The sequence below is a fragment of the Acomys russatus genome, chromosome 28, assembly GCF_903995435.1.
Source record: "Acomys russatus chromosome 28, mAcoRus1.1, whole genome shotgun sequence".
NCBI classification, from domain to species: Eukaryota; Metazoa; Chordata; class Mammalia; order Rodentia; family Muridae; genus Acomys; species Acomys russatus.
In genome coordinates, this window is record NC_067164.1 from 16,673,560 (window position 1) to 16,700,813 (window position 27,254).

Below are 27,254 nucleotides of genomic sequence, written 5' to 3' on the forward strand. Positions count from 1 at the left end.
CCTCTTGACTGCAGCTGAAAGGATCTGGAATCAAGTTTGAAGTGTTACTTTAGGGACTATAGCCAAATTTCACATTTCAAGCCTGCTTCTTGGACCACAGAGAGGCACATCTCGTGCCATGTTCCCAGGGAGGGTGGGATTACCTCTGGGATGTAACTGCGTGGGGATGCAGCTGAGCTACAAGATTCTACGGGATACTAGGCCTACCTCTGAGGGCACAGATTGGGGTGGCTTACACTGAGTTTCTAGGTGGGTGTGACTGCTCTTAGACAATAGCTGAGAGAGAACCTAGGACTGAGATAAAGATTTAGGGTCCACAATAAGCATTAAATTTGATGAGCTTATTATCAAAGGCACTGATGGTGAAGATTCTTATTATGCTCCTATGCAGAGACCTCTAGTATTAGATCCTATGTCAAAAGAGCCCAGACCTGGGTGAGCGGGCCTGTCCTCTCAAAAATATCCCTACTTTGCCTTAGGTCCCATCATTTGCATCCTCCCACTCATATCATAATCTTCCATAAAGCAGTGGTACATATGGGCAGCAGGAGTGTTTCTTAATATGTTTTTAATTGATTTTAATTCAATCATTTCTCCTTCCCTTTCCTCCCTCCGGTCCCTCCCAGCTACCCTCCCTGAGCCCCTCCCATGCATCCCCATTTGCAAGTTGATAGGCTTGTATATACAACACACTGCCTCCATTTTTGTAGACGGTATGTACATGATTTCAAGGCTGACTCCTTTGCTTCTTGTTGAAAATGGTTGCATAAACAAGCCCAGAACGATAGAAATATCAAAGAACATGTTAATATAAAAAGAGCAAAAAGTTGACGTGCTACACTCCTAGACAAAGAACTACAGGCAACTAATGACTTCTAGGAGAAGGAAAAATCATCTCTCCAGTCCCTTCCCACCATCTCCCCTCTGCCCCATCCACTCTTCCTCCTTTTGTCTTTAGAAAAGAGTAGGCCTCCTATGGATGTCAACCAGCCCTGTATATCAAGTTGCAGCAAGACTAGGTGCATATTGAAGCCAGATGAGGCAACCCAGTAGGGGGAAAAGGTTCCAGAGGCAGGCAACAGAGTCAGAGATAGCCCCGCACTCCCACTGTTAGGGCTCCCACAACAACACCAAGCTAGGGCATCTTGTTCTGAGTGTACACAAATAATGAGAGTGAACTTGATGAAAAGAGATGTTGTAAGAAGCTCATGGACTTTCTCCAAGTTAATTTGTGTTTCCAAGTGCTACAGATATAAAAGCAGGATGATGCTCCCAGTTTGAGGTTTCGCCTTAGCTAAGCTATTAAATATGAAAGGAGGTTGAAGGCTGCTTAGGCATGACTCTTATTTAGTCTGTTCTTTCAGCTTCCTATGTACCTTTTAGTAAGTTGTGAACTTCCTGAAAGTGATCTTCTTTTAGACTCCCCATTATATATGGATGATCAAGGTTAAAATCAAGTTCCAGGGAATTAGTACATACTCTTTGGGATAGAGCAGTTTTTGTAGACCATATTCTAAAATTTGAGTTTCTAGATTTTTTTTTTTAAAAAGTTTATTCAATGCTTTTAAAACATTTTTTATGTTTTTTCACCATTTTACAAGAGCAGCATTGACCCTTTCAAACTGTTTTCTGTGTCAGTGTAACTTGAAATGGCCTAGAAGTTTCAATTACAAGGACCCAGAGATTTCAATCCCATTTCTAATTGAAAAAGATTTCCCAAGTTTTCAAGCCTCTGCTCTTGGCTCCAGGAAGCCTTTCAGGATTTCTGTACAGGTGCAATTTCACCATCTTCATAAAACCTTCTGTGACCTTCTGTGATTCCCCTGTGCATCCAGTAACTCATATTTTCTGTCACGTGAGACTCCCAGTAGCAGGCAATGCATCTTATTCTTTGAAGAATATACTTTATAGTTGAGGCAACATAGATACTTCAGATTTACTGAGTGTAAAATACTCCCACAAGGCTTCGAACGAATAAAACAACCATTAAGCAAAATATCCCTTCAGATATTTCCCATATTTCTCAATTTCAACAAGGAGCAGTCTTGAGTAATAGGAAAGTTCCCAAGCCTCCTCCCTCAGGGCCACTTGCAGTGTTTACATTAGGAAATGTGAGTGGCCCCAGCTTGCTTTTCTCACCAGGTCCAGCTGCTGAAGCACTCATTCAGCAATGGTCCAATTTGTGATAATAAACGCATTTCATCAGACCGCTTCACAGAAGTCACTTAAATGGCTTCAGCTCATGGGAACAGAAAGCATCTGACTCCCGAGGAGCGTAACTCCACACAGATGTTGTTGAGTGAGACAATTCCCAAACTGCATGCCGATACACGAAATGATGATGAGGAAAGAGGGAAACCATTTCTTTAGAACAGAAGACCTCTATTGTCTTAATTACTTTGATTTTGTAGGCAAAATTATTGCTGATAAAAGGCTGGAACCATACATCCCCAGGTGAAAAATCGTAGACTATTCTTACTTAGCCATTTACTGTATCTAAGAAGTCATGGGCTAGAAGAAACCATCATTATTTTATGCACCACAAAGTATACAGTAAAAAAACAACAACAACAACAAAAAAAAAACAAAAACCCAGCCAGATATTCCATGTTAGCAAACAGTGGTAAGCCTTATCACATTTGAGAGAGGTTAAGATGTAATAGAGTATCGTTCTTACAAGTTCTGCAATATGACCTATGTCTTAACATCACTGAAGCTCTCTTCCCAGACCCAGTTAACAGAGGCTTATTTAAAAAATGTCCTTATAAACTCTATCTTCTTTGTCATTTTTTCCTTTATCAATCTCAGTATTTATCCAGGTAAGCCAAGAATCTGTTGTAAGAGAATGAGTGGAGAAGAAAGGGTCAAGGGCATGGTACCCAAAGAATGCACTAAGAACAGATTACAGAGTGCTTGTTTGGCTTGAGCTGTAGACTAGATGGTGTAGGGAACACAGGGGCATACCTACAACTGATTTCTATCCCTTCATAATGGATTTGCCCATGGAGAAGAATAGTTATTACAAAATTAATTCACCCATTTTACTTCTGAGAAGGTTGACATGTTTAGCGCAATAAGCTTATAATAAACTACTGGATTTGCACAACACAGATGCTGCTTCTTATCTTTCTCAAAGAGCCACCCGTCCATTATACAAATATACTGCTCTGCTTTCTAAGTTAAGCCCGATTAGGTGAATTTTGTGCCACTTACCTTGTGCCTGAGCTGTTGGTATTATGTTCAGGAAGTTGTCCCCTGTGCCAATGTGTTCAAGGTTATTACCCACTTTCTCTTCCATTAGATTTAGTGTTTCTGGTTTTATGTTGAGGTCTTTGATCCATTTGGGCTTGAGTTTTGTACAGGGTGATAGATGTAGATCTATTTACATTCTTCTACATGTAGACATCCAGTTAGACAAGCACCATTTGTTGAAGATGCTTTCTTTTTTCTGTTGCATGGTTTTGGCTTCTTCTTTTTTCTTTTTGAAATCAGGTGTATGGGCTTACTTCTGGGTCTTCAATTTGATTTCATTGACCAACTTGTCTATTTTTATGCCAGTACCATGCAGTTTTTATTACTATTGTTCTGTAATACACCTTGAAATCAAGGATGGTGGTACTTCCAGAAGTTCTTTTATTGTACAGGATTGTTTTAACTATCCTGGGGTTTTTTATTTTTAATTTTTTTCCATATGACTTGAGGATTGCTTTCTCGAGGTCTGTAAAGAATTGTGTTGCAGACCCAAAGAAGATAAGTAACAAGGACCCAAGGGAGGATGCTTAAATCTTACTCAGAATGGCAAATAGAATAGACAGAGGTTCTGCCTGAGGAGAGGGAACAAGGTAGGAGAGAGATCACAGAGAGAAATAAGCATGGAGATCAGACCTGAGGAGAGTAGGGACAGGAGGACAGGAGACATGTAGATAAAAGAGAAACTGTGAGTGGGGGCATCTCTGTGACAAACTGGAGGCCTAAGCCAGAATAGGCTTCTGAGAGGATATGAAGGGAACTTTAGCTGAGACTCCTAGTAGCAGGGTTCATGGAGACTAAAGAGGACACCCTGCAACTAGACAAGACTCCCAGTGGAGGGAAGAGAACACCAACTTACCCACAAAAACTTTGACCCAAACCTTACCCTGCCTACAAGACATGCATGGATAAAGACCGAACAGATACAGCAGAGACTGAGGGAATCTCCAACCAATGAATGCTTGGCCCAACCCAAGACCCACCTCAGGGAAAAGAGCCAACCCTTGGCACTATTAACTGTACTCTGCTATACTTGCAGGCAGGAGCCTACCAGAGTTATCCTCTGAGAGGATCCATCCAGCAATAGTTTGAAACAGAGGCTGAGACTCATAGCCAAATATTGTGTGAAACATAGGGAGTCTAGTGGAAAAGTAGGGGGAAGGATAAAAGGACCTAGAGGGCGCTTTTACATTGAGAGTATGAGATCTTTCCAATTTTTATATGAAGGCACTTAGTGCTATGAACTTTCCTCTTAGCACTGCTTTCATTTTGTCCCATAAGTTTGGGTATGTTGTGCCTCTATTTTCACTGAATTCTAGAAAGTCTTTAATTTCTCTTTTTCTTTCCTCCCTCTCCCAGTGGTCATTAAATAGAGAGTTGTTCAGTTTCCATGAGTTTGTAGGCTTTCTGTAATTTTTTATTGTTGTTGAAGTCCAGTTTTAATCCATGGTGGTCTGACAAAATACAAGGTGTTATTTCAATATTCGTGTATCTCTTAAGGCTTGTCTTATGACCAACTATGTGATTAGTTTTGGAGAAGGTTCTATGAGGTGCTGAGAAGAAGGTATATTCTTTTGTGTTTGGGTGAAGTATTCTGTAGATATCCGTTAGGTGCATTTGATTCATAATGTCCGTTAGTTTCATTATGTCTCTGTTTAGTTTCTGTCTGGATGAGCTGTCCATCAGTGATGCAGATGTTGAAGTCTCCCACAATTATGTGTGGGGTTTAATGTGTGATTTAAGCTTTCATAATGTTTCTTTTATGAATGTAGGTGCCCTTGAATTTGGGGTATATATGTTCAGAATTGAGACATCATCTTGGTGGATATTTCCTTTGATAAGTATGAAATGTTCTTCCCCATCTCTTTTGATTAATTTTGGTTGAAAATCAATTTTGCTAGATATATTAATGGTTACTCCAATGTCTCTTGGATCTGTTTGCTTGGAAAATCTTTCCTTTACTCTGAAGTAATGTCTATCTTTGATGCCCATGTTCACACACACAAAGAAATTCCATAAAACCACAAATTGGAAATATTAATATAAAACACTTACACATTTAAAATAAATTAAAATAGCAGTAACTGATATTTTCAAAGTATACATAAATAATTATACAAAACAGTATGCGGAGGAAAATGTAAGCAAGGTGGGAAGCTGTGTTTCAGCCAATAATTGCTTCTTGAAGGAAGAGTATACCAATTGAGAGTATTCACTCTGAAAACTCAGAATGCAGTGTGGCACTGTGCGTTGGTTTCATGCTTTTGGGACCCATTAAACAAAATTGATAGGTACAGAACCTTAAGTCAGTCATGGTGGAGTACTTTTGATGGATCTTCCTCAGACTTGGGGCCTGATAGTTTCGGCACTCATCACCTCGTCTGCATATTGTCCTTTTTAGGGTTCCTTTCTAGCATGCTGACCATATGGTAATAGCAACACAATTGGGAATGTGCTAAGGCAAAGATCAGGTTATTTCCTGAGGTTGGGATGTGATTTCTTTGCAGGTTTAGAAAAACCTACTGAGACTGAACAGCAACCACTCAGCTGCACTCAAAGCATAGCAGTGTGCTCCTCAGAATGCCATGGGCTTTATTTAAAGCAGAAGTAGTTGCTGAGTGAGATCTTCCCTTCCATTTCTTCTCAGAAGAGTCTGGCTTGCATAACAAACAAGGTTGTTTCATTTTGCTTTGCCAAACTCTAGAATTCTGGCAGAATCTCTGAGCAAACCAGGACCATGTGCGTTTAGAAGTAAATGAGAGCCAGGGGATTGCCAGTGACAGAGCAGAGTCTACTAAGTAGTCTCAAAATGATGTCTGGGATCTCAGGAGATGCCAAGACACCTTCAGAGCGTCTATGAGATAAAAATATTTTCATAATTCTATGATGATATTTCCCTGATTCACTATAAGTGTTTTCCAGAGATACAGTGTGTGAAGATACTAGTGTCTCGAATGCTAATAGAATGGGTGCTGAGATTATAATTTTTTTCAGCTTTAATTTGCAATACAGAAAATATAAATGGAGACAGCCTATGCTTTAAAAGGCTTCTCTAGGGCTCCTTGATTATTTTCAAAAGCTTAAAGTAACTTTGAGTTTTCTTTTGAAGTTTGAGAGTGGCCGTTTGGAGCAAAGTCGTCCAGTCAAGTCAACTGCGGCGACAAGTGGGCTCAACAAATCTTCACTCTTAGTAGCCATAGAACTTAGCTGCTACACCCCTAACACACGAGCTGTGCGGCTCAGGAATAAGGCTTCTGCTTTGGTTTAATCTAAATGTAAGAGTAAACATCAACTGTGATGCGCGCGTGCGCGTGTGTGTGTCTTATATCGGCCACTGCAGGCCAAGACTGGGGCTGCCTCATTCCCAACTGCATACCCTCCTGCTATTTTACACAAGCCTATTTACTGTTACACGGAGAATTTTCTTCAGACTGTTAAACTCGTGGCTGAGTTTGTGTGGAGTATGAGGCAAATATTTAACCACAAACATGCAATAAGAAGATTAGGCATTTTTTTTTTTTTTTTTTTTTTTTGGGTCAAACAAAACTGTGTTCCAGATCGTATTCTTGGCTTGAAAATGAAAAGGGCAGGGTGGTGGTGGGAGTGGGAGCTTGTGGTTGCTGCTCTGGGAAATAAAGAATTCAAAGAGCTTGTCCTTCTTGTTTCATACACACAGACATTTGAACGTTGTTTTAAAATTATGAGCAATAGCATATGCTTTGCTCCTGCAACACTTACTCAGAGGCAAGAACGTAGAGGCTGCAGATATGTTAGAAAGTTAGGTTGCTTTCTTGCCTGCCTGGCTGTTGTCAGCTGAGTTTCAGTAGAGATTTTGTATTTCTCGATTAGTAGTAGAACTGTATGGATATACAGTGTATCGGCTTCTAGCTAGCTGTATTCATTAGCTTGCCTCTGTCTGTTGTGTTAAAACAATGACCAAAAAGCAACCTTGAGTAGGGTAAGGGTTGATCTAGCTTACGCTTACCCATAACGGTCCCTCATCAAGGGAGAGCAAGGCAGAAGAACTCAAGGAAGGAGTTGGAGGCAGGAACTGAAGTACCACCATAGAGGGGGTGCTGCTTTCTGGTTTGCTCTCCGTGCCTTGTTCAGCTAGCTTTCTTATACAACCCAGGACCACCTGCCCAGGAGTAGTACCGCTTACAGTGGGCTAGGCCCTCCTAGATCAGTTAGTAACTGATTAATAAAAATCTCCCACAAACATGCTTCAGATCAGTGTGATGGAGACAATTTCTTAATTGAGGTTTTGGTTTCCCAGACTCTAGTTTCTGTCAAGTTGATAAAAACTTAGCCAGAACATCCAGAGGAGAATATGTGTATATCTTAACCTCAAATTTTAAGCTTCGTGTTTTTGTGTTTTCCAGCTCTGATGAGTTATTAAACTTCTCTGAATTGTTCATTTTCCTAATAAAATGGTACAGTGGCAGTGGTTTTGCAGCAGAGTGGTGACATGATATGAGCTCTCTCTTAGGCTAGCAGATTTACCTCAATCCTGGCTTTTGGGCATCCTTGGACAATGGAGATTGCATGTTAGACTTCAAACTCTGGCCTCTGAGAGGTTCGTTTTAGAACACCTGGCCGATGGAACATTGCCTGGCCTTACCTGCTCTTTTGTTGACCTTTAGAACTTTGATTCAAACCTGCATGCCTCCCTACATGCCTATATGAACAGCACTGAGTTCTCTTCCTATTCCTGTGAGATGTTACCCACCTCCTTGGGCCATATGTAGTGGGCTCTACATTTGCTTACAGCTGAGCCAAAGTTGGCATCACCCTAGTCGGCTGATGTGTGTACGCTATCTTTCCTAGCAATCTCTTTCCAAATGTTTATCAAATGTTTTCTCAACTTTACATCCTGTGACTTTCAGTGCATGTGAATAGTAGATGTCTTTCCTATTGTCTTGGTAGAAAATTGAAAGTGTGAGAAATTCTGTGTGCTTCAGTAAGAAAATCAGAAAGTAGAGCTCATTGCACATTTTCCTCACATCTCTGGACATCATAGCATGGATGATGGGATCGAGAAACACTACGCATCTGAAATCCTCAAGACTTCCTTTCTACGAATCCACTTCCTCCAGGAGAAACTCACCTCCTAAGGTTTCTACAAAGTTTCAAAGTAGCACTATCAATTGGAGAACACGGGGTTTTTTTAATTAGAAAATTTTTATTATGTTATTTTAACATAGACATTTATATTATTACACACACATAAAATAAACTACATACAACAGAAAGAACCATGAGACAATCATGGGTTATATGAATGTTACATTCAAAGTGATTTGGCTATTTGTATTTGTCAAGCTTGAAGTAACATATTTCTTACCTTGTTGGGTCTAAATTTCTGAATGAAAGTCAATATCTATCATAACTTAAATCTTGATCTAAAAAGATCTTATCCCCTAACCAACTGAAGTTGATTGTAAGACTAAACTAACTGGTCTCCAACCCCATCAGAGACTTGAGAAGGAATAAACTCTCTGATGAGACCAAGTTTTTAAACACAAGAGTCTGTGGGAGACATTTTGTATAAAAATCCTCACAGCTGTTAGAAATCAAAGAAGAGTCTTCTCTGAGAAAGGTCATGAAGAGTTGGAGTATGCAATAGGAAAATGAAAACAGATGTTAAAAGAGAGACATGCTGGGAAAAATTTATAGTAATATATGGAGGGTGGTATCCTTGAATTTGCTTCATAATTGTCAGGGAAGTATTAAAGGTCCTTGAGAAAGGTATGCACATTGTAGCCTCTGAATTTTATGACAACCTCTAGTACTTGTGTGGGTGGCAAGAGGCAGCAGGATTCAGGGAATATTCATGCACCGCTTCAGAAGAGATTTCTTCCACTTTGACAATGGTGTGATGATGAGCAAATGGTTTGTCACCATTATTTTTTCCATCCACACCATAACAATGCTAGTGAAGGCTATTTGAGTTTTCCGTAATGGTTGAATGACATTTAAGCTAAGAATTTACAGCAGTAACTAATATTTTCCAAGTATATATGAATGAGTATGCAAAACTTGTATGTTAGTAAAAAAAAATGTAAGCAAAGTGGTAAATAGGTGCTTATTCTGAGCTGGGTATAATGACACATTTCTGTCAAACCAACCCTCAGGAGACGGAGGCAGAAGGAGTACAAATTTGACACCAGGGTGACTATACAGTAAGATGCGTCATTTTTTAAAGGAGAGAACGATTTAGTGTTAGGTAAGCTACAGAAGGTTAGAAAAGGGGTTTAAGAAGGCTCTCTGGTGTCTAGTCCCAAGTCAACTCTTTGTTAATCTCTCTAGGGCCCTTTATTCTTCTCTGTAAATCAGAAGCAACATCACTACCTAGTTCATGGAGTTATCACATGTGATGTGTTCCTCCAAGAGCCCAGCATCTTCCAAAGGGTAATTTCCATTATTAAAAAATGATTCTTTCAAGGAGTATGTAATCTCACCGCTCTTCACATCCAAAGTTCCTGGCCTGTACCATAGAATTCACAAAAGGCAAAGACCAAAACTTTTGCAATCAAACAAAACCGAAATGAATCTCTAAACAAATGTAAATATTGTGATTTTTCCCTCATATTAGGCCTGTTTCATTCTGAGAAAATTCTTTCAATTCCAAAGGTGGATTTGGTGATCCCTTGCAATAGTTTATGTGAAGTGATGCCCAGTGAGCATGTACAATCTACTGAATTCCATAACTCGCTTTCTTCAACTGTCTCTCGCAGCTACTCTGATGTGTCAAAAAGTCTTACAATCTAGGCTGGGCATGTCTAACTGAACCAAGATTGACATGGCCCCATTTTCATTGCAAATAGAAGAATAAGACGTGCTTTAAATAACAAGTTGTGAGTTCAGACCATTAGAAAAAAAATCACAAGAGCAGAGCGATGCCTCCTGTTTCTGGACCTCTTGCTATCTGAATCACATTGGTGACTACAGACTACTATGGAATATACAAGCCATTGTGCAACGTTTCCAACTGGTCAGAACATGGAGAGGTAAAGAGAAAAAAGGGCCACGGATAGGAGAGCTGATAGAGGCTGAAAACACCAAGGTAACTTTAATAGACAATTTGAGCAGAGGACAGTATATGCACCAATCACTTTCTACTTTTGCATCAAAATACAGAATTAAGTTACCCAAGAAAATGATATTTTTTATCATATTTTGGATTATTTATGGTGGATAGATAGTTGTTAGGAGATCTGATTTAAGTAAGGTGATTTAAAAGCTCAGTTGCTGGTTTAAAACCTTGGCTCCTCTCCTTGTTAGCCTCACGGCCTGGGGGAAGTGATTTGAAATGGATGAAGTACTATTTCCTTGATAGTTCCCAAGTTATTACATTAATGAAATGATTAAATGCCTTTATAATTCATACAAGGCAAATAAAATAGGTTTCTGACACATAGTAAGCATAAAATTTATTAGCTGCTATAACTGTGAGTTATGCTGTTAGCTGAGTCAACAGAACTCAAAATAAGGAAAACAAGGCTGCTGTCTCTCCAGGAGAGGCAGACCTGTCAGTGTGCATGATTTACCTCCTATTCACCAGGCACATGCACATGTGGGCGCATGCACACACACACACACACACACACACACACACACACACACACACACACCACGGAACTGCTCTTATTGACTCTTAACTGTCAAGTACCTGCAGGCATGGCATTGCTCAGAGATCTTTCGTCATTTTCTCTGGGTGCTTTCCTCTTCCTACGCTGATACAGACAATAATCATGGAAAAGAAAAGGTCATTTTCTTCTAGCCCTGTGCCCTTCTGTTCTCCTGCACTTCACACTCGCCAAGAATTCATCCTATGCCCGTCACTGTGCTGGGTCCCCTGAGTCTACAGTTGTGAAATATGCACAATAGTAAAACATACTCAGTTTTCAGTTTTATCAAAGAAACAAATCCTATATCAACACAAATAGTTTGATTAACAGACTTTAATATAGTCCCTAAACCAGTCTTTGCATGATTTTGAAAAGCAGAATCTAATGTTAGCAAAATTAAAAAGAAATAGATAGATAGATAGATGATAGGTAGATAGATAGATGATAGATAGGTAGATAGATAGATAGATAGATAGATAGATAGATAGATAGATAGATAGATAGATAATAGATAGATAGAGCAAGCAACCTATGCAGTCAGCTTAGCATGAAGCTCCCCATCCTCTTTTGGAACTTCATGACATCTAAACAAGTTCTTTAGGCTCCTTAGATCTCTATGTGACGTTTGAACGTCTTCTTTCTTCTCTTCAATGTTTCTGTGGTGATTTTCCGATCACGGGCCATCAGCTTGCTGTCAACCGCTGTCACTTGCGCATGCTGCATTTGGAGCTGAGCCCAACCACTCTCCCCACCCTCCACCCCCAACAAAACCCCAAGCTCACAGTCTTTATTAATAAATTTGAATCACATCCATCCCCTTTCCCCGCTTCCAACTCCTCCTGGACACTCCTAACATCCTGCACTACTTTATCTCCTCCTGCTGCTGCTACGACTGTTCTACCTCTTTCTACACAACACACTGAATCCAGTGTGTACTGATGGAGGGAGATTATTCTTTCAAGTGAGGGTAGCATACCAGAGGCCCCAACCTTGAAGGAAAATGATTTTTCCTCCCCCAAGAAGCTATCAACTGTCAATACCTCCTAAACTAGGGATGAGATTTTATGACTCCCTCCGTCATCTTTGCTGGAACTTTGACTAGCTTGATCTTGTACAGGCAGACACAGCTAGCTCCCAGGATGTCATGAATGCACCAGCCCCATCACACCCTATTTCTCAGCAGTCCCCCCAGCCTCTGGCTTTTGCACTCCTTTTCTTGCCTTGTCCTCAATGTTACCTGAGCATTGAGGGGGTAGGGTGGCAAATGGTGATGGTCCTGGATACTATTGACCCTAAGGTGTTTACAACACATCACTGAATGTCTTTTTTCTTTGACACTATGCTTCATGCAAATGGCAAGGATCCCAGGAAATTAGAAGAGGGAAAACATTGTGCTAAAAATCAGTATAAGGTGCTATTAGAAGAATCAGAGCAGACATGTCTTGCTTTCTGGGAAGCAGCAGCCACTGCATCTGGGGGAGTCGTGGAGGAAGTTAAGAAATGTTCTTGCTGGCCAGATGAGTGGGCTGGCAGCCCTGGAGCTTGCACATTGCTTCTTAATCTATTGCAATCCTTTCTTGCTGCACCAGGCATTTCTCTTTAAAAAGATAAGATAAACAGCACTTAGTTTATGGCAAACGTTGGAGGAGCCATTTGAGTCATAGAGTAAACGAAGCCCAGAGTGCTAGAGCCCAGTAACCACCGACAGTTTACAGCATATGTCTGGGTAGAGGGTATGGACGCTTGCCTACGTTGTTTGAAGCTGGCATTCCCTCTGAGTTGGTTATAATTTTCATTTTAAAATACGTACAGTGAAATTAATTGGAATTAAGCAGCTTTCCTATGGCCACTAATTTAGCTAACAACTAGTCGCCGGCATCCACGTTTTTACCACCTAAGCCAGTGCTACAGTATGGGTGTGAGAGAGAGGGAGGGGTGAGAAAGGGGGGAGGGATAGGGAGAGGGGACACCGGTCTCTCTAGAAAGGGATAAGGCATTCTACCTTTCACAATAATAGTCTTACTGGGAGAGAATGTCATTGATAGTAACAAAAGCTAATTTAGAAATAAACTTTTAGAATGGCACTCAGTTCTAAGTTGAAAGAAGGTGATGCAATAAAATCGCAAGCCTGGGTCTACAGTCTATTATTTTACCATCTTATTTCCATGCCATGCAGGAAACATGGGTTTCCTATTCAGTTGGTTTTTCATGCCCTGACTAGTAGATCTTCAAGATCTGTTATGATAGACCTATTTTTCCCTTTGACAAAGGAAACAAATTGATTATTGTAGGAGTTTAAGACTTGTTTCTGTGAATAATAACATGTAGGGAGGTCCCGAGGTGGAGCCAGGCAGGGTGGAGGAGTGGCACGGAAGCTGCCCCCCACCCCACCCCCCCACCCCCCCGTGAGGCATGCCTCATGGCTTACCAAAGGCAAGTAAAAAAAAAAAATCCTAGTGAGACTGGGGAGCCAAGCTGGGTCAGGTTTCGCTTTCAGCTTTTAGTGACAAGAAACCAGACTCAGAGAGAGAAAGGGATGGGGGTGGTGGGGAGTGGGAGTAGGAAAGGAGAGAGAAAGAGAGAGAGAGAGGGAGAGAGAGGAGAGAGAGGGAGAGAGGGAGAGAGAGAGACTCCTGCACTGCAATCCAATTGTGAACCAAAACACTTCTCTTTGTAAATAGGAAAAAATGCTCCCTCTAAGCAATGGATTGAAAATGAACTTGATTTTTAAGTGAGAAGACTGAGGGTGGCGCACTGATTCAGAAATCCTCCTGTGTACTAAAGAAGCAGAGACGTTGTGTCATGGCGGCCTCCTTTGAGCTCAAGGCCATCACGAAGAAAAGAAAGTGGTGCAAGGAGGTTCTTCACAAGGAGAGCAGATACTTCTCTCTCTGGGTTTTTATAGCTTTTAATAAAATATATTGAAATAAAAAACAGCAATACCGCTCTCTCTCTCTACTCTCCCTCTTCCCTCCCTCTCTTTCTCCCTCCATACCTTCTCCCCTTTTCCTTCTCTCCCCATGGTCAATAAACTTCATATATTCTAAAAAAAAAAAAAAAAAAAAAAAAAAAACCAGCAATACCATGCCTCTTTGAGTAAGCGGATGCATTAAATTCCGAAGAACTTCCTATTACAACGTATTCATATATTGCTCCATTTTGTATTCCTGTCATTCTTATCTAAATTTTTCTTCTTCTTCTTCTTCTTCTTCTTCTTCTTCTTCTTCTTCTTCTTCTTCTTCTTCTTCTTCTTCTTCTTTTTTGTTCTGGACAATCAGGCCACACTTGTTTCAGCCCACGCTCGCGTGTTCTGAACTCTTGGCTGCGTGTCCCTTAAATGCCTCAGTCACCTCTCTATCACATTTCCTTGCCATTTTTTGTGCTCCAGGCAAGATGCCTTCACGCTAATAAATTCCTTTAATTAGTAAAGATAAAAACTTTAAAAGTATTTTATAAAAGGTTATATTCTGTTTCCCATGATGCCAAAAATCTGTCAACATATGCTTAACAGAATGAGTGTATTTTTCTTTTCATGAGAAACAAATAGTGAAAGAGATAATGTGTCATCTGTTCATATTTTCATAAGGTTTTGGCTCCAGTGAAAGTCTCCACCAGATAGCTAACATCTTAAACTGATTTTGCATGGTATGTGCCAGTATGTAGCAATTCTTTTTTGTGCTTAAAAAAAAAATCTTGTGCATAGTAATATTGAAGCACACATACGAAAAATAGTGTGAAACGGAAGCTGAATGGGGGTTTTAATTCCTCCTCTCCAGATAGAGAGCTTGACATAGATGGATTCATTTGTAGCTTATATACTTTCCTCTTAGTGCTTGCTATTGAGAACTAGAACTTTGATATATATATATATATATATATATCTTAGTATTAGATTCTTGTCCACTTGTCCTGACTTGAGTTCCTATTTCCTCACAGCCAACGCCTATGTTCCTTCAGCATGTAAGCTGTCATGGACAGTGCAGCTCACATTTGCCAGACTTGTGAAAACTCCCTTGGACATCTGTGCAAAATCCTGCACTTTTTTTAAAGTCTCTGTTTAAAAGTCAACACTTATTTGCCAGGTAATTAACTTTTGTGACTTTATCATTAGTTTGCAAAGTGGATGTATCACCATATCTGTAATGGGAAAGTGGATATTGGGAGTAGAGAGATGGCTCAGAGGTTAAGAGCACTGACTGCTCTTCCGGAGGTCCCGAGTTCAATTCCCAGCAACCACATGATGGCTCACAATCATCTATAATGAGATCTGATTCCTTCTTCTGTTGTGCAGGCACACATGCAAGCAGAGCACAGTATATATAATAAAAAAGGAAATGAAAAGAAAAGCGGATGTCGTTTCTTTATTGTGACCTTAGTGAGTGCTGCGCTGCAGTCAGGCATCAGGCAAGAAGAAGCCAAATCCCAGTTAACTCTAAGATAATCTTCTCAGCTCATGCCATTTGCACAAATTTACCCACCCAGATTTTTCCTGTTCCTCCTGCGTGCACTCGATGTGTGTGTGTGTGTGTGTGTGTGTGTGTGTGTGTGTGTGTGTGTTACATAAAAGTTAAAAGTAAAAGTAAAAGCCTACGGAAAGAGGAGGCCACGTCTCTGGGGAATCAGGGTCCAGGGAATTGACAGGTACAGGAGAATATAAAACTAAATATAACACTGAACTCCAAGGTGGGATCTGTTTGGCTCAAGAAAGACAGAACATGAACAATTATCAATCCAGTAGTGATGGGGAAGATTGCTCCCTGCTAGCCAGCTCTCCTGATGGCAGAAGACGGTATGCAAGCTTCTGGGAACTGCAAGCCTGCAAGCTGCCAAGATGGCTATGGATGCAACCCAGCACACTTGTTCATGAGAGCTGGCATAGCACAATGACCATGGTTGAGCATTCTTGCAAATGATTGCAAACAGAATTCTTCTGGGGGTAAAAATTATCCCCCAGGTGAATTGAAGTTTGAAAGTAAACCCTACCTTCGTACTAGAAAGTATACTTCTAGGAATATATTCCTAAAGAATTAGCTTAAGCAGCTGCATGAAAGACTTTAAACACAAAGACATCTAGTGTCTTAGTGACTATTCTATTGATATGAAAATACACCATGCCCAAGATAGCTCTTATAAAAGAAACCACTTAGTTGGGATCTTGCTTATAATTTCTGAGCTTTAGTCCATTATTATTATGACAGGGAGTATGGTGGCATGCATGCAGGCCCTGCAGCAGCAGCTGAGAACTACATCATGATCCATAGGCAGAGAGAGAGAGAGAGAGAGAGAGAGAGAGAGAGAGAGAGAGAGAGAGAGAGAGAGAGAGAGAGCGCTTCGCCTCCATCAAATAAAAACAGACAGCACTCTCTAAGTTGAAGCAGAGTCATTCCGTTTATCTGTGCAGAGCTCAGGAGAGATGTAAGGAAAGGGACTTATGGCATATGGCGGGTCTAGTCACGGAGTCCTCAGGTTTTGTCTTCACCTTACTTTTATCTTCCTATTCCTACCCTCCCTCCCTCTTCTGACCTATTCCCCTCCCTTAGACCTCTGACAAAAGGGGACCTCTTCCCGCACCATCTGACCTCAGCCTATTAAATCTAATCAGGATTGCCTGCTTCCTCTTCTTCTCAGTGACACCAGCCTCCCTAACAAGAGGAAGTGGTCAAATAGGAGACACCAGAGTTCGTGTCAGAGTCAGTCCCCGCTCTCCCCATAACTGTGGAGAATGAGCTGTCTATTGGCTAGATCTGAACAGGAGGGGGTCTAGGTTTACTGCACGCATTGTCCTTGGTTGGTGCAACAGTTTGTTCAGCACCCTGTGCCCGCCCCCCAGGTGAAGATCCACCAGAAGCTCTTCCTAGGGACAATGTGAGCTTCAATGTAAAGACCATGTCCATCAAAGATGTTAGACATGGCAACGTTGCTAGTAACAGCAAAACTGACCCACCAATGGAAGGTGATTATCCTGAACCATGCAGGCCAAGTTAGTGCTGACTATGCTCCTGTACTGGGTTGCCACACTGCTCACATAGCAAGCAAGTTTGCAGAGCTTAAAGAAAAGATTGATCATTGTTCTGACAAAAAGTTGGACAATGGCCCTAAATTCTTGAAGTCTGGTGATGCAGCCATTGTTGATGTGGACCCTGACAAGCCCATGTATGTTGACAACTTCTCTGATTATCCTCCACTGGCTCCTTTTGCTGTCCATGACATGAGGCAGACAGTTGTTGTGGGTGTCACCAAAGCTGTGGACAAGAAGGCTGCTGGAGCTGGCAAAATCACCAAGTCTTCCCAGAAAGCTCAGAAGGCTAAATGAATATTATCTCTGGCACCTGCCACCCTAGTCTTAATCAGTGGTGAAGAATCATCTCAGAGCTGTTGTCTCAATTGGCCATTTAGGTTTAATAGTAAAAGATTGGTTAATGATAACAATGTGTCGTAAAACCTTCAGAAGGAAAGGAGAATGTTTTGTGGACCATCGTGTGTGTGTGTGTGTGTGTGTGTGTGTGTGTGTGTGTGTGTGTGTGTCAATTTTAAGTTATTAGTTCTCAAAATCAGTAGTTTTAAGTGGAAACAACTCAACCAAAAATCTGTCACAGAACTTTGAGACCCATTAAGACAAGTTTAAAGAGAAAAAAATAAATGCATCATATACGTAAATATTTAATTCCTAAAGCAATGAAAATAAATGCAACCCTTGACTGAACGAAACAGTTGAGTATTATTACAAGCCAAATTAACCAGCTGTGGTTTACTTTGAGAAAGATAGGACTAAAAAGAAGGGATAACAATTGAGATGAAATCTGAATAAATTCATTAAATTAAAATTTTGTTTTAAAAGAAAAAAGATAGGACTGAAAACTGGGAAAGATACATTAATCAAAGAGGCAAGAATGGGCGTGCCTAAGCAAAGCGTGGCTCTCTCAGCAGGTGTCAATCTCCTTTTGCCTTTCCTTTGGTTTCATGCTCCTCTGCTTCTCTCCCGGTTGCTTACCCCTCTGGAATGAATTAACATTACAATGTGACAAGACACATCTGGAAATACAAATTCTTTTGACAACCATTGAATTTGGGGAAAATAATACCCAAGCAGCTTCCCCTGCTTCCACTGAGGGCCATCACTTCGTCCTTGGATTGTAGAGTCAGATGAAAAAGGAAAACAAGATGTAAGAAAGATACACTGAATTGGCATTATGTTTCCCGTTCCTACTGGTTAAGTTAGATCCCTATTTTGATGTCTTTACTTCTGTTCTCTAGGGGTGGGAATGCTGCATTAAAATAGCTAGTACTTCAGAGAATAAAGCTGGAAAAACAAGGTCTCAATCCCAGTTTTCCATAGTGGTCCCGGCCCATGAAACTATGGTTTAGGAGAAAAAGATTGTAGGTTTTGAAAATTTTCAAACCTACTTTATTTGGGGTTGTTTAATGCTTACACCTCCCTTCCAACCTACCTACACTAGATAGGAGAGAAAAGAGGCTAATGGGAACAAGAATAGAAGGCATTTTTAGAGCCTGGTTCCTTCGAGTAATTGTAGTCAGGATTTCAGCAGACTCATTGAACAGCTAACCAGGAATTCAGCAAAGGTGACTGTAACTGCAGCAGCTGGAACCAGAACCTCGAAGTATTCTTGGGAGTGTTTCTCTCTAGGAAGGTCTCAAGGTGGAGCAATGAACAGCCAAACAATAGGTAATGATGCCAAGACCAAAAAGCCAAGCCTCTTGTTTTGGGGAGCATATATGTCTCCTCTCAGAGTCTGTACCAGGATGATTATCAGTTGGCAAAGACCATGCCCCCATGACAGGCAGTTCCTCTTCTAGTGGACAAACATCACATGTTCTCTCACAAGTCTGTTTCACATCCCACACTTGGGATCAAAACAAAAACCTGTTTACATCCACTACAAAAGATAGCTTTAATTTATAGAGTTAAAATTGGGCAAATGATTGCATGTCTGAAAATTGAATTTTCACCTAAAAATCAGGATGAGACGTAATTTACTTCAGAAAGTTAGTGGATGGGTTAAGTGAAATATCTTTTGGGGTAAATATATAAAATGCATATCTATTAAGTGGTAGCTACTAGTGCCTGGGAACAAGAAAACAAAAAGAAGAATGAAGTTTCCATAAAGATACTAAGAGCTAATACATATCAGCAGATGAAACACGTCCCTAACTTTGCATATAGTGGTTCTCACAGCAGCCTGAAGAGTTGAATAGTGTCTGGGTATATACTCACTTATAACTAGACACTAGCCCAAGGGGCATGTCCCATGAATGTTTTCACTTATCAGGAAAGTGGGACAGAGGGGAGGACATCCTACTGGGACTCTAGATGAGAGAAGCATGGGAGAATAGGGAAACAGAAGGATCCAGAGGGTCCTAGAAACCTACAAGAAGAGCATTATGACTGGCAGATCTGGGCCCAGGGGTCCTGCTCAAACTATGGCACCAGCCAAGGACAATACATGCAGTAAACTTCAAACCCCTACCCAGATCTAGCCAATGGACAGGACATTCTCCACAGTTGAGTGAAGAGTGGGGTCTGACTTTCACATGAACTCTGGTGCCCCATATTTGACCATGTCCTCTGGATTGGGAGGCCTGGTGACACTCAGAGGAAACATAGCAGGCTACCAAGAAGAGACTTGATACCCTATGAGCATATACAGGGGGAGGAGGTCCCCTTCAGTCACAGTCATAGGGGAGGTGAGTAAGGGGAAATGGGAGGGAGGGAGGAATGGGAGGATACAAGGGATGGGATAACAATTGAGATGTAATATGAATAAATTAATAAAATGTATTTAAAAAATAGGTGAATGGTGTCAACTGTGGCAGCCATCTTCCAATAACTCTCCAAAACGTCAAGCACAAAAGGAAAGAAGAGGGCCACTTGCTTTACGTTCTCCGGGCCTTTTAGGAAACTTGGATTTGTTCCATTTGTCCACATACATGCAAATCTACAAGAAGAGTAATATTGTAGACGTCAAGGGAATGGGCACTGTTCAAAAAGGAATGTCTCCTACGTGTGCTTCCATGGCAAAAATGGAAGAGGCGTGGTGTCACACAGCATGCCATGGGCATCATTGTAAACAAGCAAGTTAAGGACAAGATTCTTGGCAAGAGAATTAAAGTGTGGATTGAGCACCTCAAGGACTCTAAGGGCAGAGCCAGAGTCCTGAAAGACGTGAAGGAAAAATGATAGACGAAAGAGGAAACCAAAGAGAAGGGCACCTGGGTTCAGCTGAAGCGCCAGCCTGCGCCACCCAGAGAAGCGCATTTTGTGGGGACTAATAGGAAGGAGCCCGAAGACCTGGAGCTCCTTCCATATGAATTCATGACATAATGTACCAAAAGAAACAAAAGACCTGGACTGTAAGAAACAAAACAACAACAACAAACCAAAACACAACAACAACAACAAACCAAAACACAACGACAACAACAAAGAGCTGAGTGGTGTTACTTGCTGTGTTTACCGGGAGATCAGAGAAGTTCCTTGAGCTCTATTAACATCTGTGCTCTGATGCCTCCTAATCATGAACTCGCCAGGGACAAAAGCCTCTTCTCTGTATTCTCGTTTACATGGTGTATACACTGCTGCCCAGATAAATGTGCATTTAAATGAGGAGCTATCTGCTTCAGCAGATGTGGAAGTCAATTCTGCACTAACTGTAGAATTCATCTCACTTAAGCTGCCCTTGGCCACAAGGAAATGATTAATTTCATATTGGCAACATATGTTTTTCACAGTTGAAGATCAGGCTTCAGCACTGAGCATCACAGTCTCTGTCACCTTGGCCGTCAATACAGGTTGCCTACTGGTGGATTCGGCATTGTTATGCCACTTTGAGGTCTCTGCCCATGGCGTTTCTATTGCTTTCTCCCACATTCCTGGGCCTACCATAGCAGGCCCACCACAGTCCACTCCTTTCATCTGTTCCCTCCCACCCCCACCCCAGTACCTCAAGGCTCATGCCCACATAATAAACCAAGCCAGATTCCCATAAGTTTGAGCCAGCTACCAGACAATGGAAATAATCAGATACTAGTAACCATCTAAGGAGTGTAGCTGGCTGAGAGGTCAAACTCGTGGCCAGAGCCAGATGTGTTGGGAGTTACAGCCAGTGATCCATAAATGAAGAACCACAATGCCTCCTAGTAAATGTCCTCATATTGCGTTTTTTGTTTTATTATTAAGAAATAAAAGAGACCAAATGCCAAACGTAATTTAAAAGTCTGTAGTAAATCTGATTAAACCGCTATGAAATATTCTTTAAAGCAGCATTTCTTAATTTGGTCAAGGATTATGTAATTTTTACAATGATATTTATTTTCCAATATGAATATTTAAAAAAGAATACTGTAGACCTAGAGAGTTGGCTCAGCAGTTAAGAGCTCTGGCTGGTCATCCAAGTGACCTGGGATTGAGTCTCTGCACTCAAACGGTAATTGGCATCTTTAACTCCAGTTCCAAGGAATATGATGTCCTCTTCTGGCCATTATAGTACCAGGCGTGCACGTGGTAAACAGACACACATGCAGACAAAACACCCATACACATAACATACAATAAGACAGTTAATTTTAAAAAACAGAATGTCGACATAATGCGTGATGTATTGTTGGTATACGGCTTGGAGAATTTACTCTCTGGAGTCATAGTTTTATTGGCTTATGCAATTGCTGTGTTGCTCAGGAATGTTCTCATATTGCAATAGGGACATGAAGTTCTGAGTGAAGTGCTTCACTTTCTTTGAAACTCTTACCCTGTAGTAATACAATATCATTCTATTGAAAGAAGAGACTTGATACCCTGTGAGCATACACAGGGGGAGGTAATCCCCCTCAGTCACAGTCATAAGGGAGGGGAATAATGGGAAAATGGGAGGGAGGGAAGAATGGGAGGATACAAGGGATGGGATAAACATTGAGATGTAACAAGAATAAATTAATAAAAAAATTAAAAAAAAAAGAAAGTTATAAGAGAGGGTCTGTGCTAATAATTCTCAACAAGCATCTCATTTGGCACGAATATGCAAGCTTTTCGAGGGGGTGATTACAATTCTTATTTGCAAGAACTGTCTGTGTTTATATCTTCATCTTTTGTAGGATTATTTTGGCACAACCTTCAGATAAATACTGGCCAAAAGCCACAGCAGAGCAACTGAGATCAGGATGAAGGACACTCAAGACTGTATAAAAATACATTTCTGGGCACTGGTATGTATGAACATGAAAAATCATAGACAATACAGGTTACTTTGGAATAGGGCAGGCTTTTTTTTAAAGACAACTGTAAGATGTTATCTGTGCAGAAGTTGAAAAGAATATGATGTGTTCTGCGAAGATTTCTTTTTAAAGGATTCTTCATCAGGAACTTCTAGAACAAATCTGAACTTCCTAAAATCAAGGGCGACCCCATGCTTTGCTGAGGATGGAAACACACAGTATGGCCTCATTCTGGAGGTTGCCAGATCCTCTGTCTAAGCTTCCGGAATGACAGACTCCGTTACCACCATGTTTCAGTGAGATCTTACTTTTTTTTTTTCATTTTTTTATTAATTTATTCTTGTTACATCTCAATAGTTATCCCATCCCTTGTATCGGGAGGCTCTGTCCTTTCTAAGCAGCCACAGAGAGCTAAAAGCGTGGTGTGCCTTTAGAAATCAGCCACTGCTTCAGCAGTTCCCTACAGACATGGACTCATTTCTTACAGGCCTGAACTCCACTCTCATGCGACAGGATCAAGATGAGGTATTTTTACATTTCTTCTGTGCTATTGCTGAGGCATAGAAATGCTGAGAGGTGATCTGGGGAGTTCTCTGCCCACACTTCTCCAGTAAACTGCATTGCCAAGTGCCAAGTGTCTTGGGTCTAACTCAGCTTTACCACTTTCTTGGAACACTACTCTGGAAGGGGGTGTGTGTATTGCGGGGGGGGGAGGGTCACACAGTTCTTTCTGTGGAACCCACCAGTGTCTATACCGACACGAATATCTCTTTCCATGCACAGATGCTTGGTTGGAAGGGGCCTCTGCTCTCTGGCCCTTCTTCTCTACCCAGTAGGTACCGAAAACCTCTCCCTCCCCAAATAGTAACAATAAATAATGCTCTGGCCAAATGCCCCCATTGGGTGTAAAATCCACTCCAGTTTAGAGCTATCGTTGCAGAAAAATCCTCTGTTCAAGTATTTATGTCTGAACTCTAAGTCCTTACAATGCCTGTTCAGCCATCCTTTTATGTCAGGACCTTTATTCTTATCTTAACATATGGCATAAAAAACATATGGTTTATTAAAAATATCCTTTCTGTAAATAGTGACACTCTTTATAACCTGTGGAGAACAGCTAAGTAAATGACTAAGAGGGCCCGTGTGCAAACTGCACAGAAGCCACCAGACTGTCACTGTGAGTGGGTGTCCAGCTAACAAGACATCTTCAGTATTGACAGATAACCAGACATGTTTCATTCCTTAAGTTTCAACTTAGGTTTAAGAGTTTAAACTCAAGTTATTGTAAAACACTTTACAAAATTCAAATGGTTCAAATAATGTAGTCCATCAACCTCTTTAGAAATTAGATGTCACTGCTACTATTAAGCCCCAGAGAGAATGCTTCCCAGTCACATTCCAGCTATAGGTGCTGTGCTTACCTGGGAACAAGACTTTATATTGGCACCGGCATGCTCTCTGCTGAGCCATAGTGGCCTATGCAACTATTTCAATAATTCAATACTTCAGCTGATAGCAAGAAAAATTAAATTAAAATAAAAAGGATTCAGAGACATTTAGGGAAATAAATTTAGCTTTATTCAAAGTGAAAATTCTGATGGTATTCTGCAAAAACAGATATAAGTACCTCTGAATAGCTGGTCAAGGTGGCTAGATGTTTCTGAGGCTCAGGTCACTTTCCCATTGTTTAAATCATGCCACAGACCCTTTTCTGTGATTCCTGCTGCCCCAAAGGAGGAAAGCATCCCAGGTGGATCTGTATGGGTCACTGAGTCCTCTACTCTCCAAACTTTTTTCTTCTTCTTCATGCTGCTTTCTGCAGTAAAGAGCTTGGAGCAAAGTGATGCTGATCTGAAAAAGCAGGAACACCAACCCAGACTGTTTTGCCAGCAAAACTACAGCTGTAACTGATAGGAAAAAGACAAGGTTTCCATGCTAATCCCGATCTTGTTAATGAAGAGAAATGTGAGGCTGTAAGCTAGCCATTACTAACAGCCAACCCCATGTGTATATCTAATATACCGTCAAAGAAAAACTATGTTTTAGAATCTGTTATCGATAAGAATAACACAATTGCTGCAGAATACTATGTGTACATTCTGCAATATTGTCCTCCACAGAGTACAGAACATAAAAAGATGAAACAATAACAGCTCTAATACCTGTTCTGAAGAAGTGTTTAATAACTACATAGAGTATGAACGAGGCTCGATGAAAAAAAAAATGCTCGTTCGAACTGTTACTCTAAGCCGAGGGTGACATCTTGATAGAATTCTTTATATTGTCACATGATGCTGAGAAACTTTGTCACTGTAGAGACTCCAGCGCCCAAAGGGAACATGGGGAGGCTAGGCTAGAGGGACGGAAACAGAGATTATATCACAGTTTTCCACAATCAAAAAGGTGGCATAATATTTTACAAATTACATGGAAGGGAAATAAAGCCTTCTGATGACGTAGGGAAATGAAGACAGCCACTTAGTAAATATTTGCCCATTGTTTGTTATTAACCGTGAAGCACAAGTAAACTTTCCCCTGAGGGGTATAGTGTGGAAAAGAAGCAACGTGGGATGTTAAGGGCAAGCCTGGATGCTGCGTTTTCCAGTCACTCTAATGAAGGGTAGCACCACTGCATATATGAAGGAGAAACACTGGAATTATACAGGAGAGAGGTCCTGCGTGGAGATGGGGATGGCAAAAGCAACATATTTCTTAGTAGGTATGGCCCAGGTTTTGTTTCCTCCGTTCTCCATCTATAGCTGGATCCAGGCTGCCCTCCTTCCTCCCGTGAGCATAGTACAGACCCGAGGAAGGTGGGCAGCATGGTTCGGAAGAGGCAAAAACCTAGACTCCCTTTCATTGGAAAAATACAAGAAACATAGTTTTAGTGGAAAGAGTGTCTGAAGAGAGTCCGTTGAAATGAGCAAAACATAGGAAGCTCTGGATAAGAGGACTGAGACACTGCTAAGTGAGGTTAAAGCGCTTTGTTTCATTTCATTGAGTATTTTGGTGATTGACAGGAAAAATTTGAGAAGTCAAATATCGGTGTGCTTTGAGAGACAGATGAATGGGGTAAGGCTACAGCGGTTCTGTTTTGACCTAAGCTATCACGATCTGCTGTGACATTGTCTACCTATTTTAAAAAGTAAAAATTCGCTTGAAATGAAACAATTTGGGTAAGACACATTCCCCCCCCCCCCCAAATTCGGGCACTGCCATCCATTATGTGACACACATGCTCAGCCAAAGCCTGTTGCCATGGTGGGAGAATCGGTATAAATATCTTGGAAATTAGACAGGATATAGAACTGACTGAGCCACTGTACACAGCGATCAACCTGCAGAATGCATGCTTACAGAATTTGCAGTGCCCACCCAGGGATGGCTATGCAGACCTTCTGGTTCTAGGAAGGAGAACATTGGTGCTAGCACTAGGGCACAGAGCAAACACTGTGTTAACCACAAAGCAACAACTGCTTGCTTCGCGTGACCTTGACCCCTTGTATTTGTGGACCAGCACTCAAATAAAGGAACTGCTCTACTTGTGATGCCTCTGTGTTATTTTTTTTTTTTTAAACAGCAAGTGAACAGTTTTCAGCAAGTCTATCCACGCAAGCAGAAGACAGCTATGAGCTCAAGCCCTACAAAGCTGAAAGCCTTGGGTGTTCTACTAGCTAAGCAAATTGAATCAGCTCAGCTTCTAACCAAAGATAATGAAACAATGGCACAGATAACAAGGACAGAAAAACACAGTATTGATGGCGGTCCAGGGGCCCTAGTTATCAGTAGTTGGGATAGCTTGTTTCACTAGACTCAGTCCTCAAACCAATACAGATTAGATCCTCAGTGGGGATGAATGGGACAAGAGCTGTGGTTCTTCATTTACTGTTCCTCTCATCAGATACCTCAACGTATCCTTAAAATTCAATCACAGCTAAAGAGAAGAACTTCTTATAAATAAGAACTCTAGTCAACCTCAGGTCCATGTTACTTGGGTACTTGCCCATCAAACAATAAGCATCTTTTTATGCTCTGTGTCAAAGTCTCCCCCCAAGATGCTAGGGGCCTATGTGACTAGTGTGCAAGAAATAGTACAAGAAAGGATAAAAGCTAAGACCCCTTGGGACATCATCTAGTTGGTAAAGTGACTGATGTTCCCATACCCCAGACCCTACACGAGCTTTTGGAGGCATGGTGCGATCCTTAGAAATCCGAAGAGAACACACACAATGTCCCCACAGTAGCAACTCTAAAACCACTGCATATCTGGTTCTTCACTCCTCATTGTCTGACTTCTCCCATGCCTCCCGTTAATGCTCTGGACCCCTTCCTCAATCAGCTACATGGACCCAAGTTCTGGAAACATGTTCTCACTAGGAGAGTGAAAATTGTGACAATACGTTTTCTTTGTTTGTTGGTTTGTGTCTTCAAAAAATATTGTCTGCCTCTCTGGAGGCACGTTTTCTTCTTTTATTTCAGTTTGGATTGCAGTTCTTTAGTTCTTTGTTAGCTTCTCTCTTTGGGAATAGCCAGTTGTCTCAACACGTCCATTTTAGCTCAGTTTCCAGATAACAGTGTAGTCCCCTGTGGCCTCCACTTTCCCTATGCGCATGCTAAAACAAACACTGTTGAGATGCCCCCCACACATCTGGGACATGCTTAGCACTTGCTCAAGAGCATGCCGTTTGTATATATGTTTTCTCAAATAGCCCCAAGCCCTCACAGTCCTGTGGTTAGTCGTGTTGGCAGCATCTGACTGTGAGTTGCACACTGAAGTATGGTCTACCTCTAGAAAGCACCAGACAGTGAATCAGAAGCCCTTGATTCCTTTTTACGTTTCTGCTCACTGCGTTGAGCAACTGCTTGTCCTCGCTTTCCCAATTTCTCCATCTGCCCTGAGGCCAGACAGCACTTGTTCTGCATCCCAGATGAAAGGGATCAACTTTAATAACACCAGGAGCCTTTAAGATCATCAGGAACGAACCTAATTCCAGTATAATTTCTTGGGTTAAGAAATGTAAAGTATATTTATTAGCTGCATTATGATGTGGTTGAAATATGCTTAACTACAGAGAGAAAAGAGAGGAGAGCACTTTTTCACTTTTATTTAATAGTTGGTATGCATTATGAGTAACCTGGGTTTTTTTT

General features: G+C 41.2%; 2 pseudogenes; both read left to right on the forward strand.

Annotated features, from left to right (window-relative positions):
* Nucleotides 1-15,656: 15,656 nt before the first annotated feature.
* Nucleotides 15,657-17,193, forward strand: LOC127210513 (elongation factor 1-alpha 1-like; annotated as a pseudogene).
* A 1,624-nt stretch (nt 17,194-18,817) lies between these two features.
* Nucleotides 18,818-20,220, forward strand: LOC127210514 (60S ribosomal protein L21-like; annotated as a pseudogene).
* Nucleotides 20,221-27,254: the final 7,034 nt, after the last annotated feature.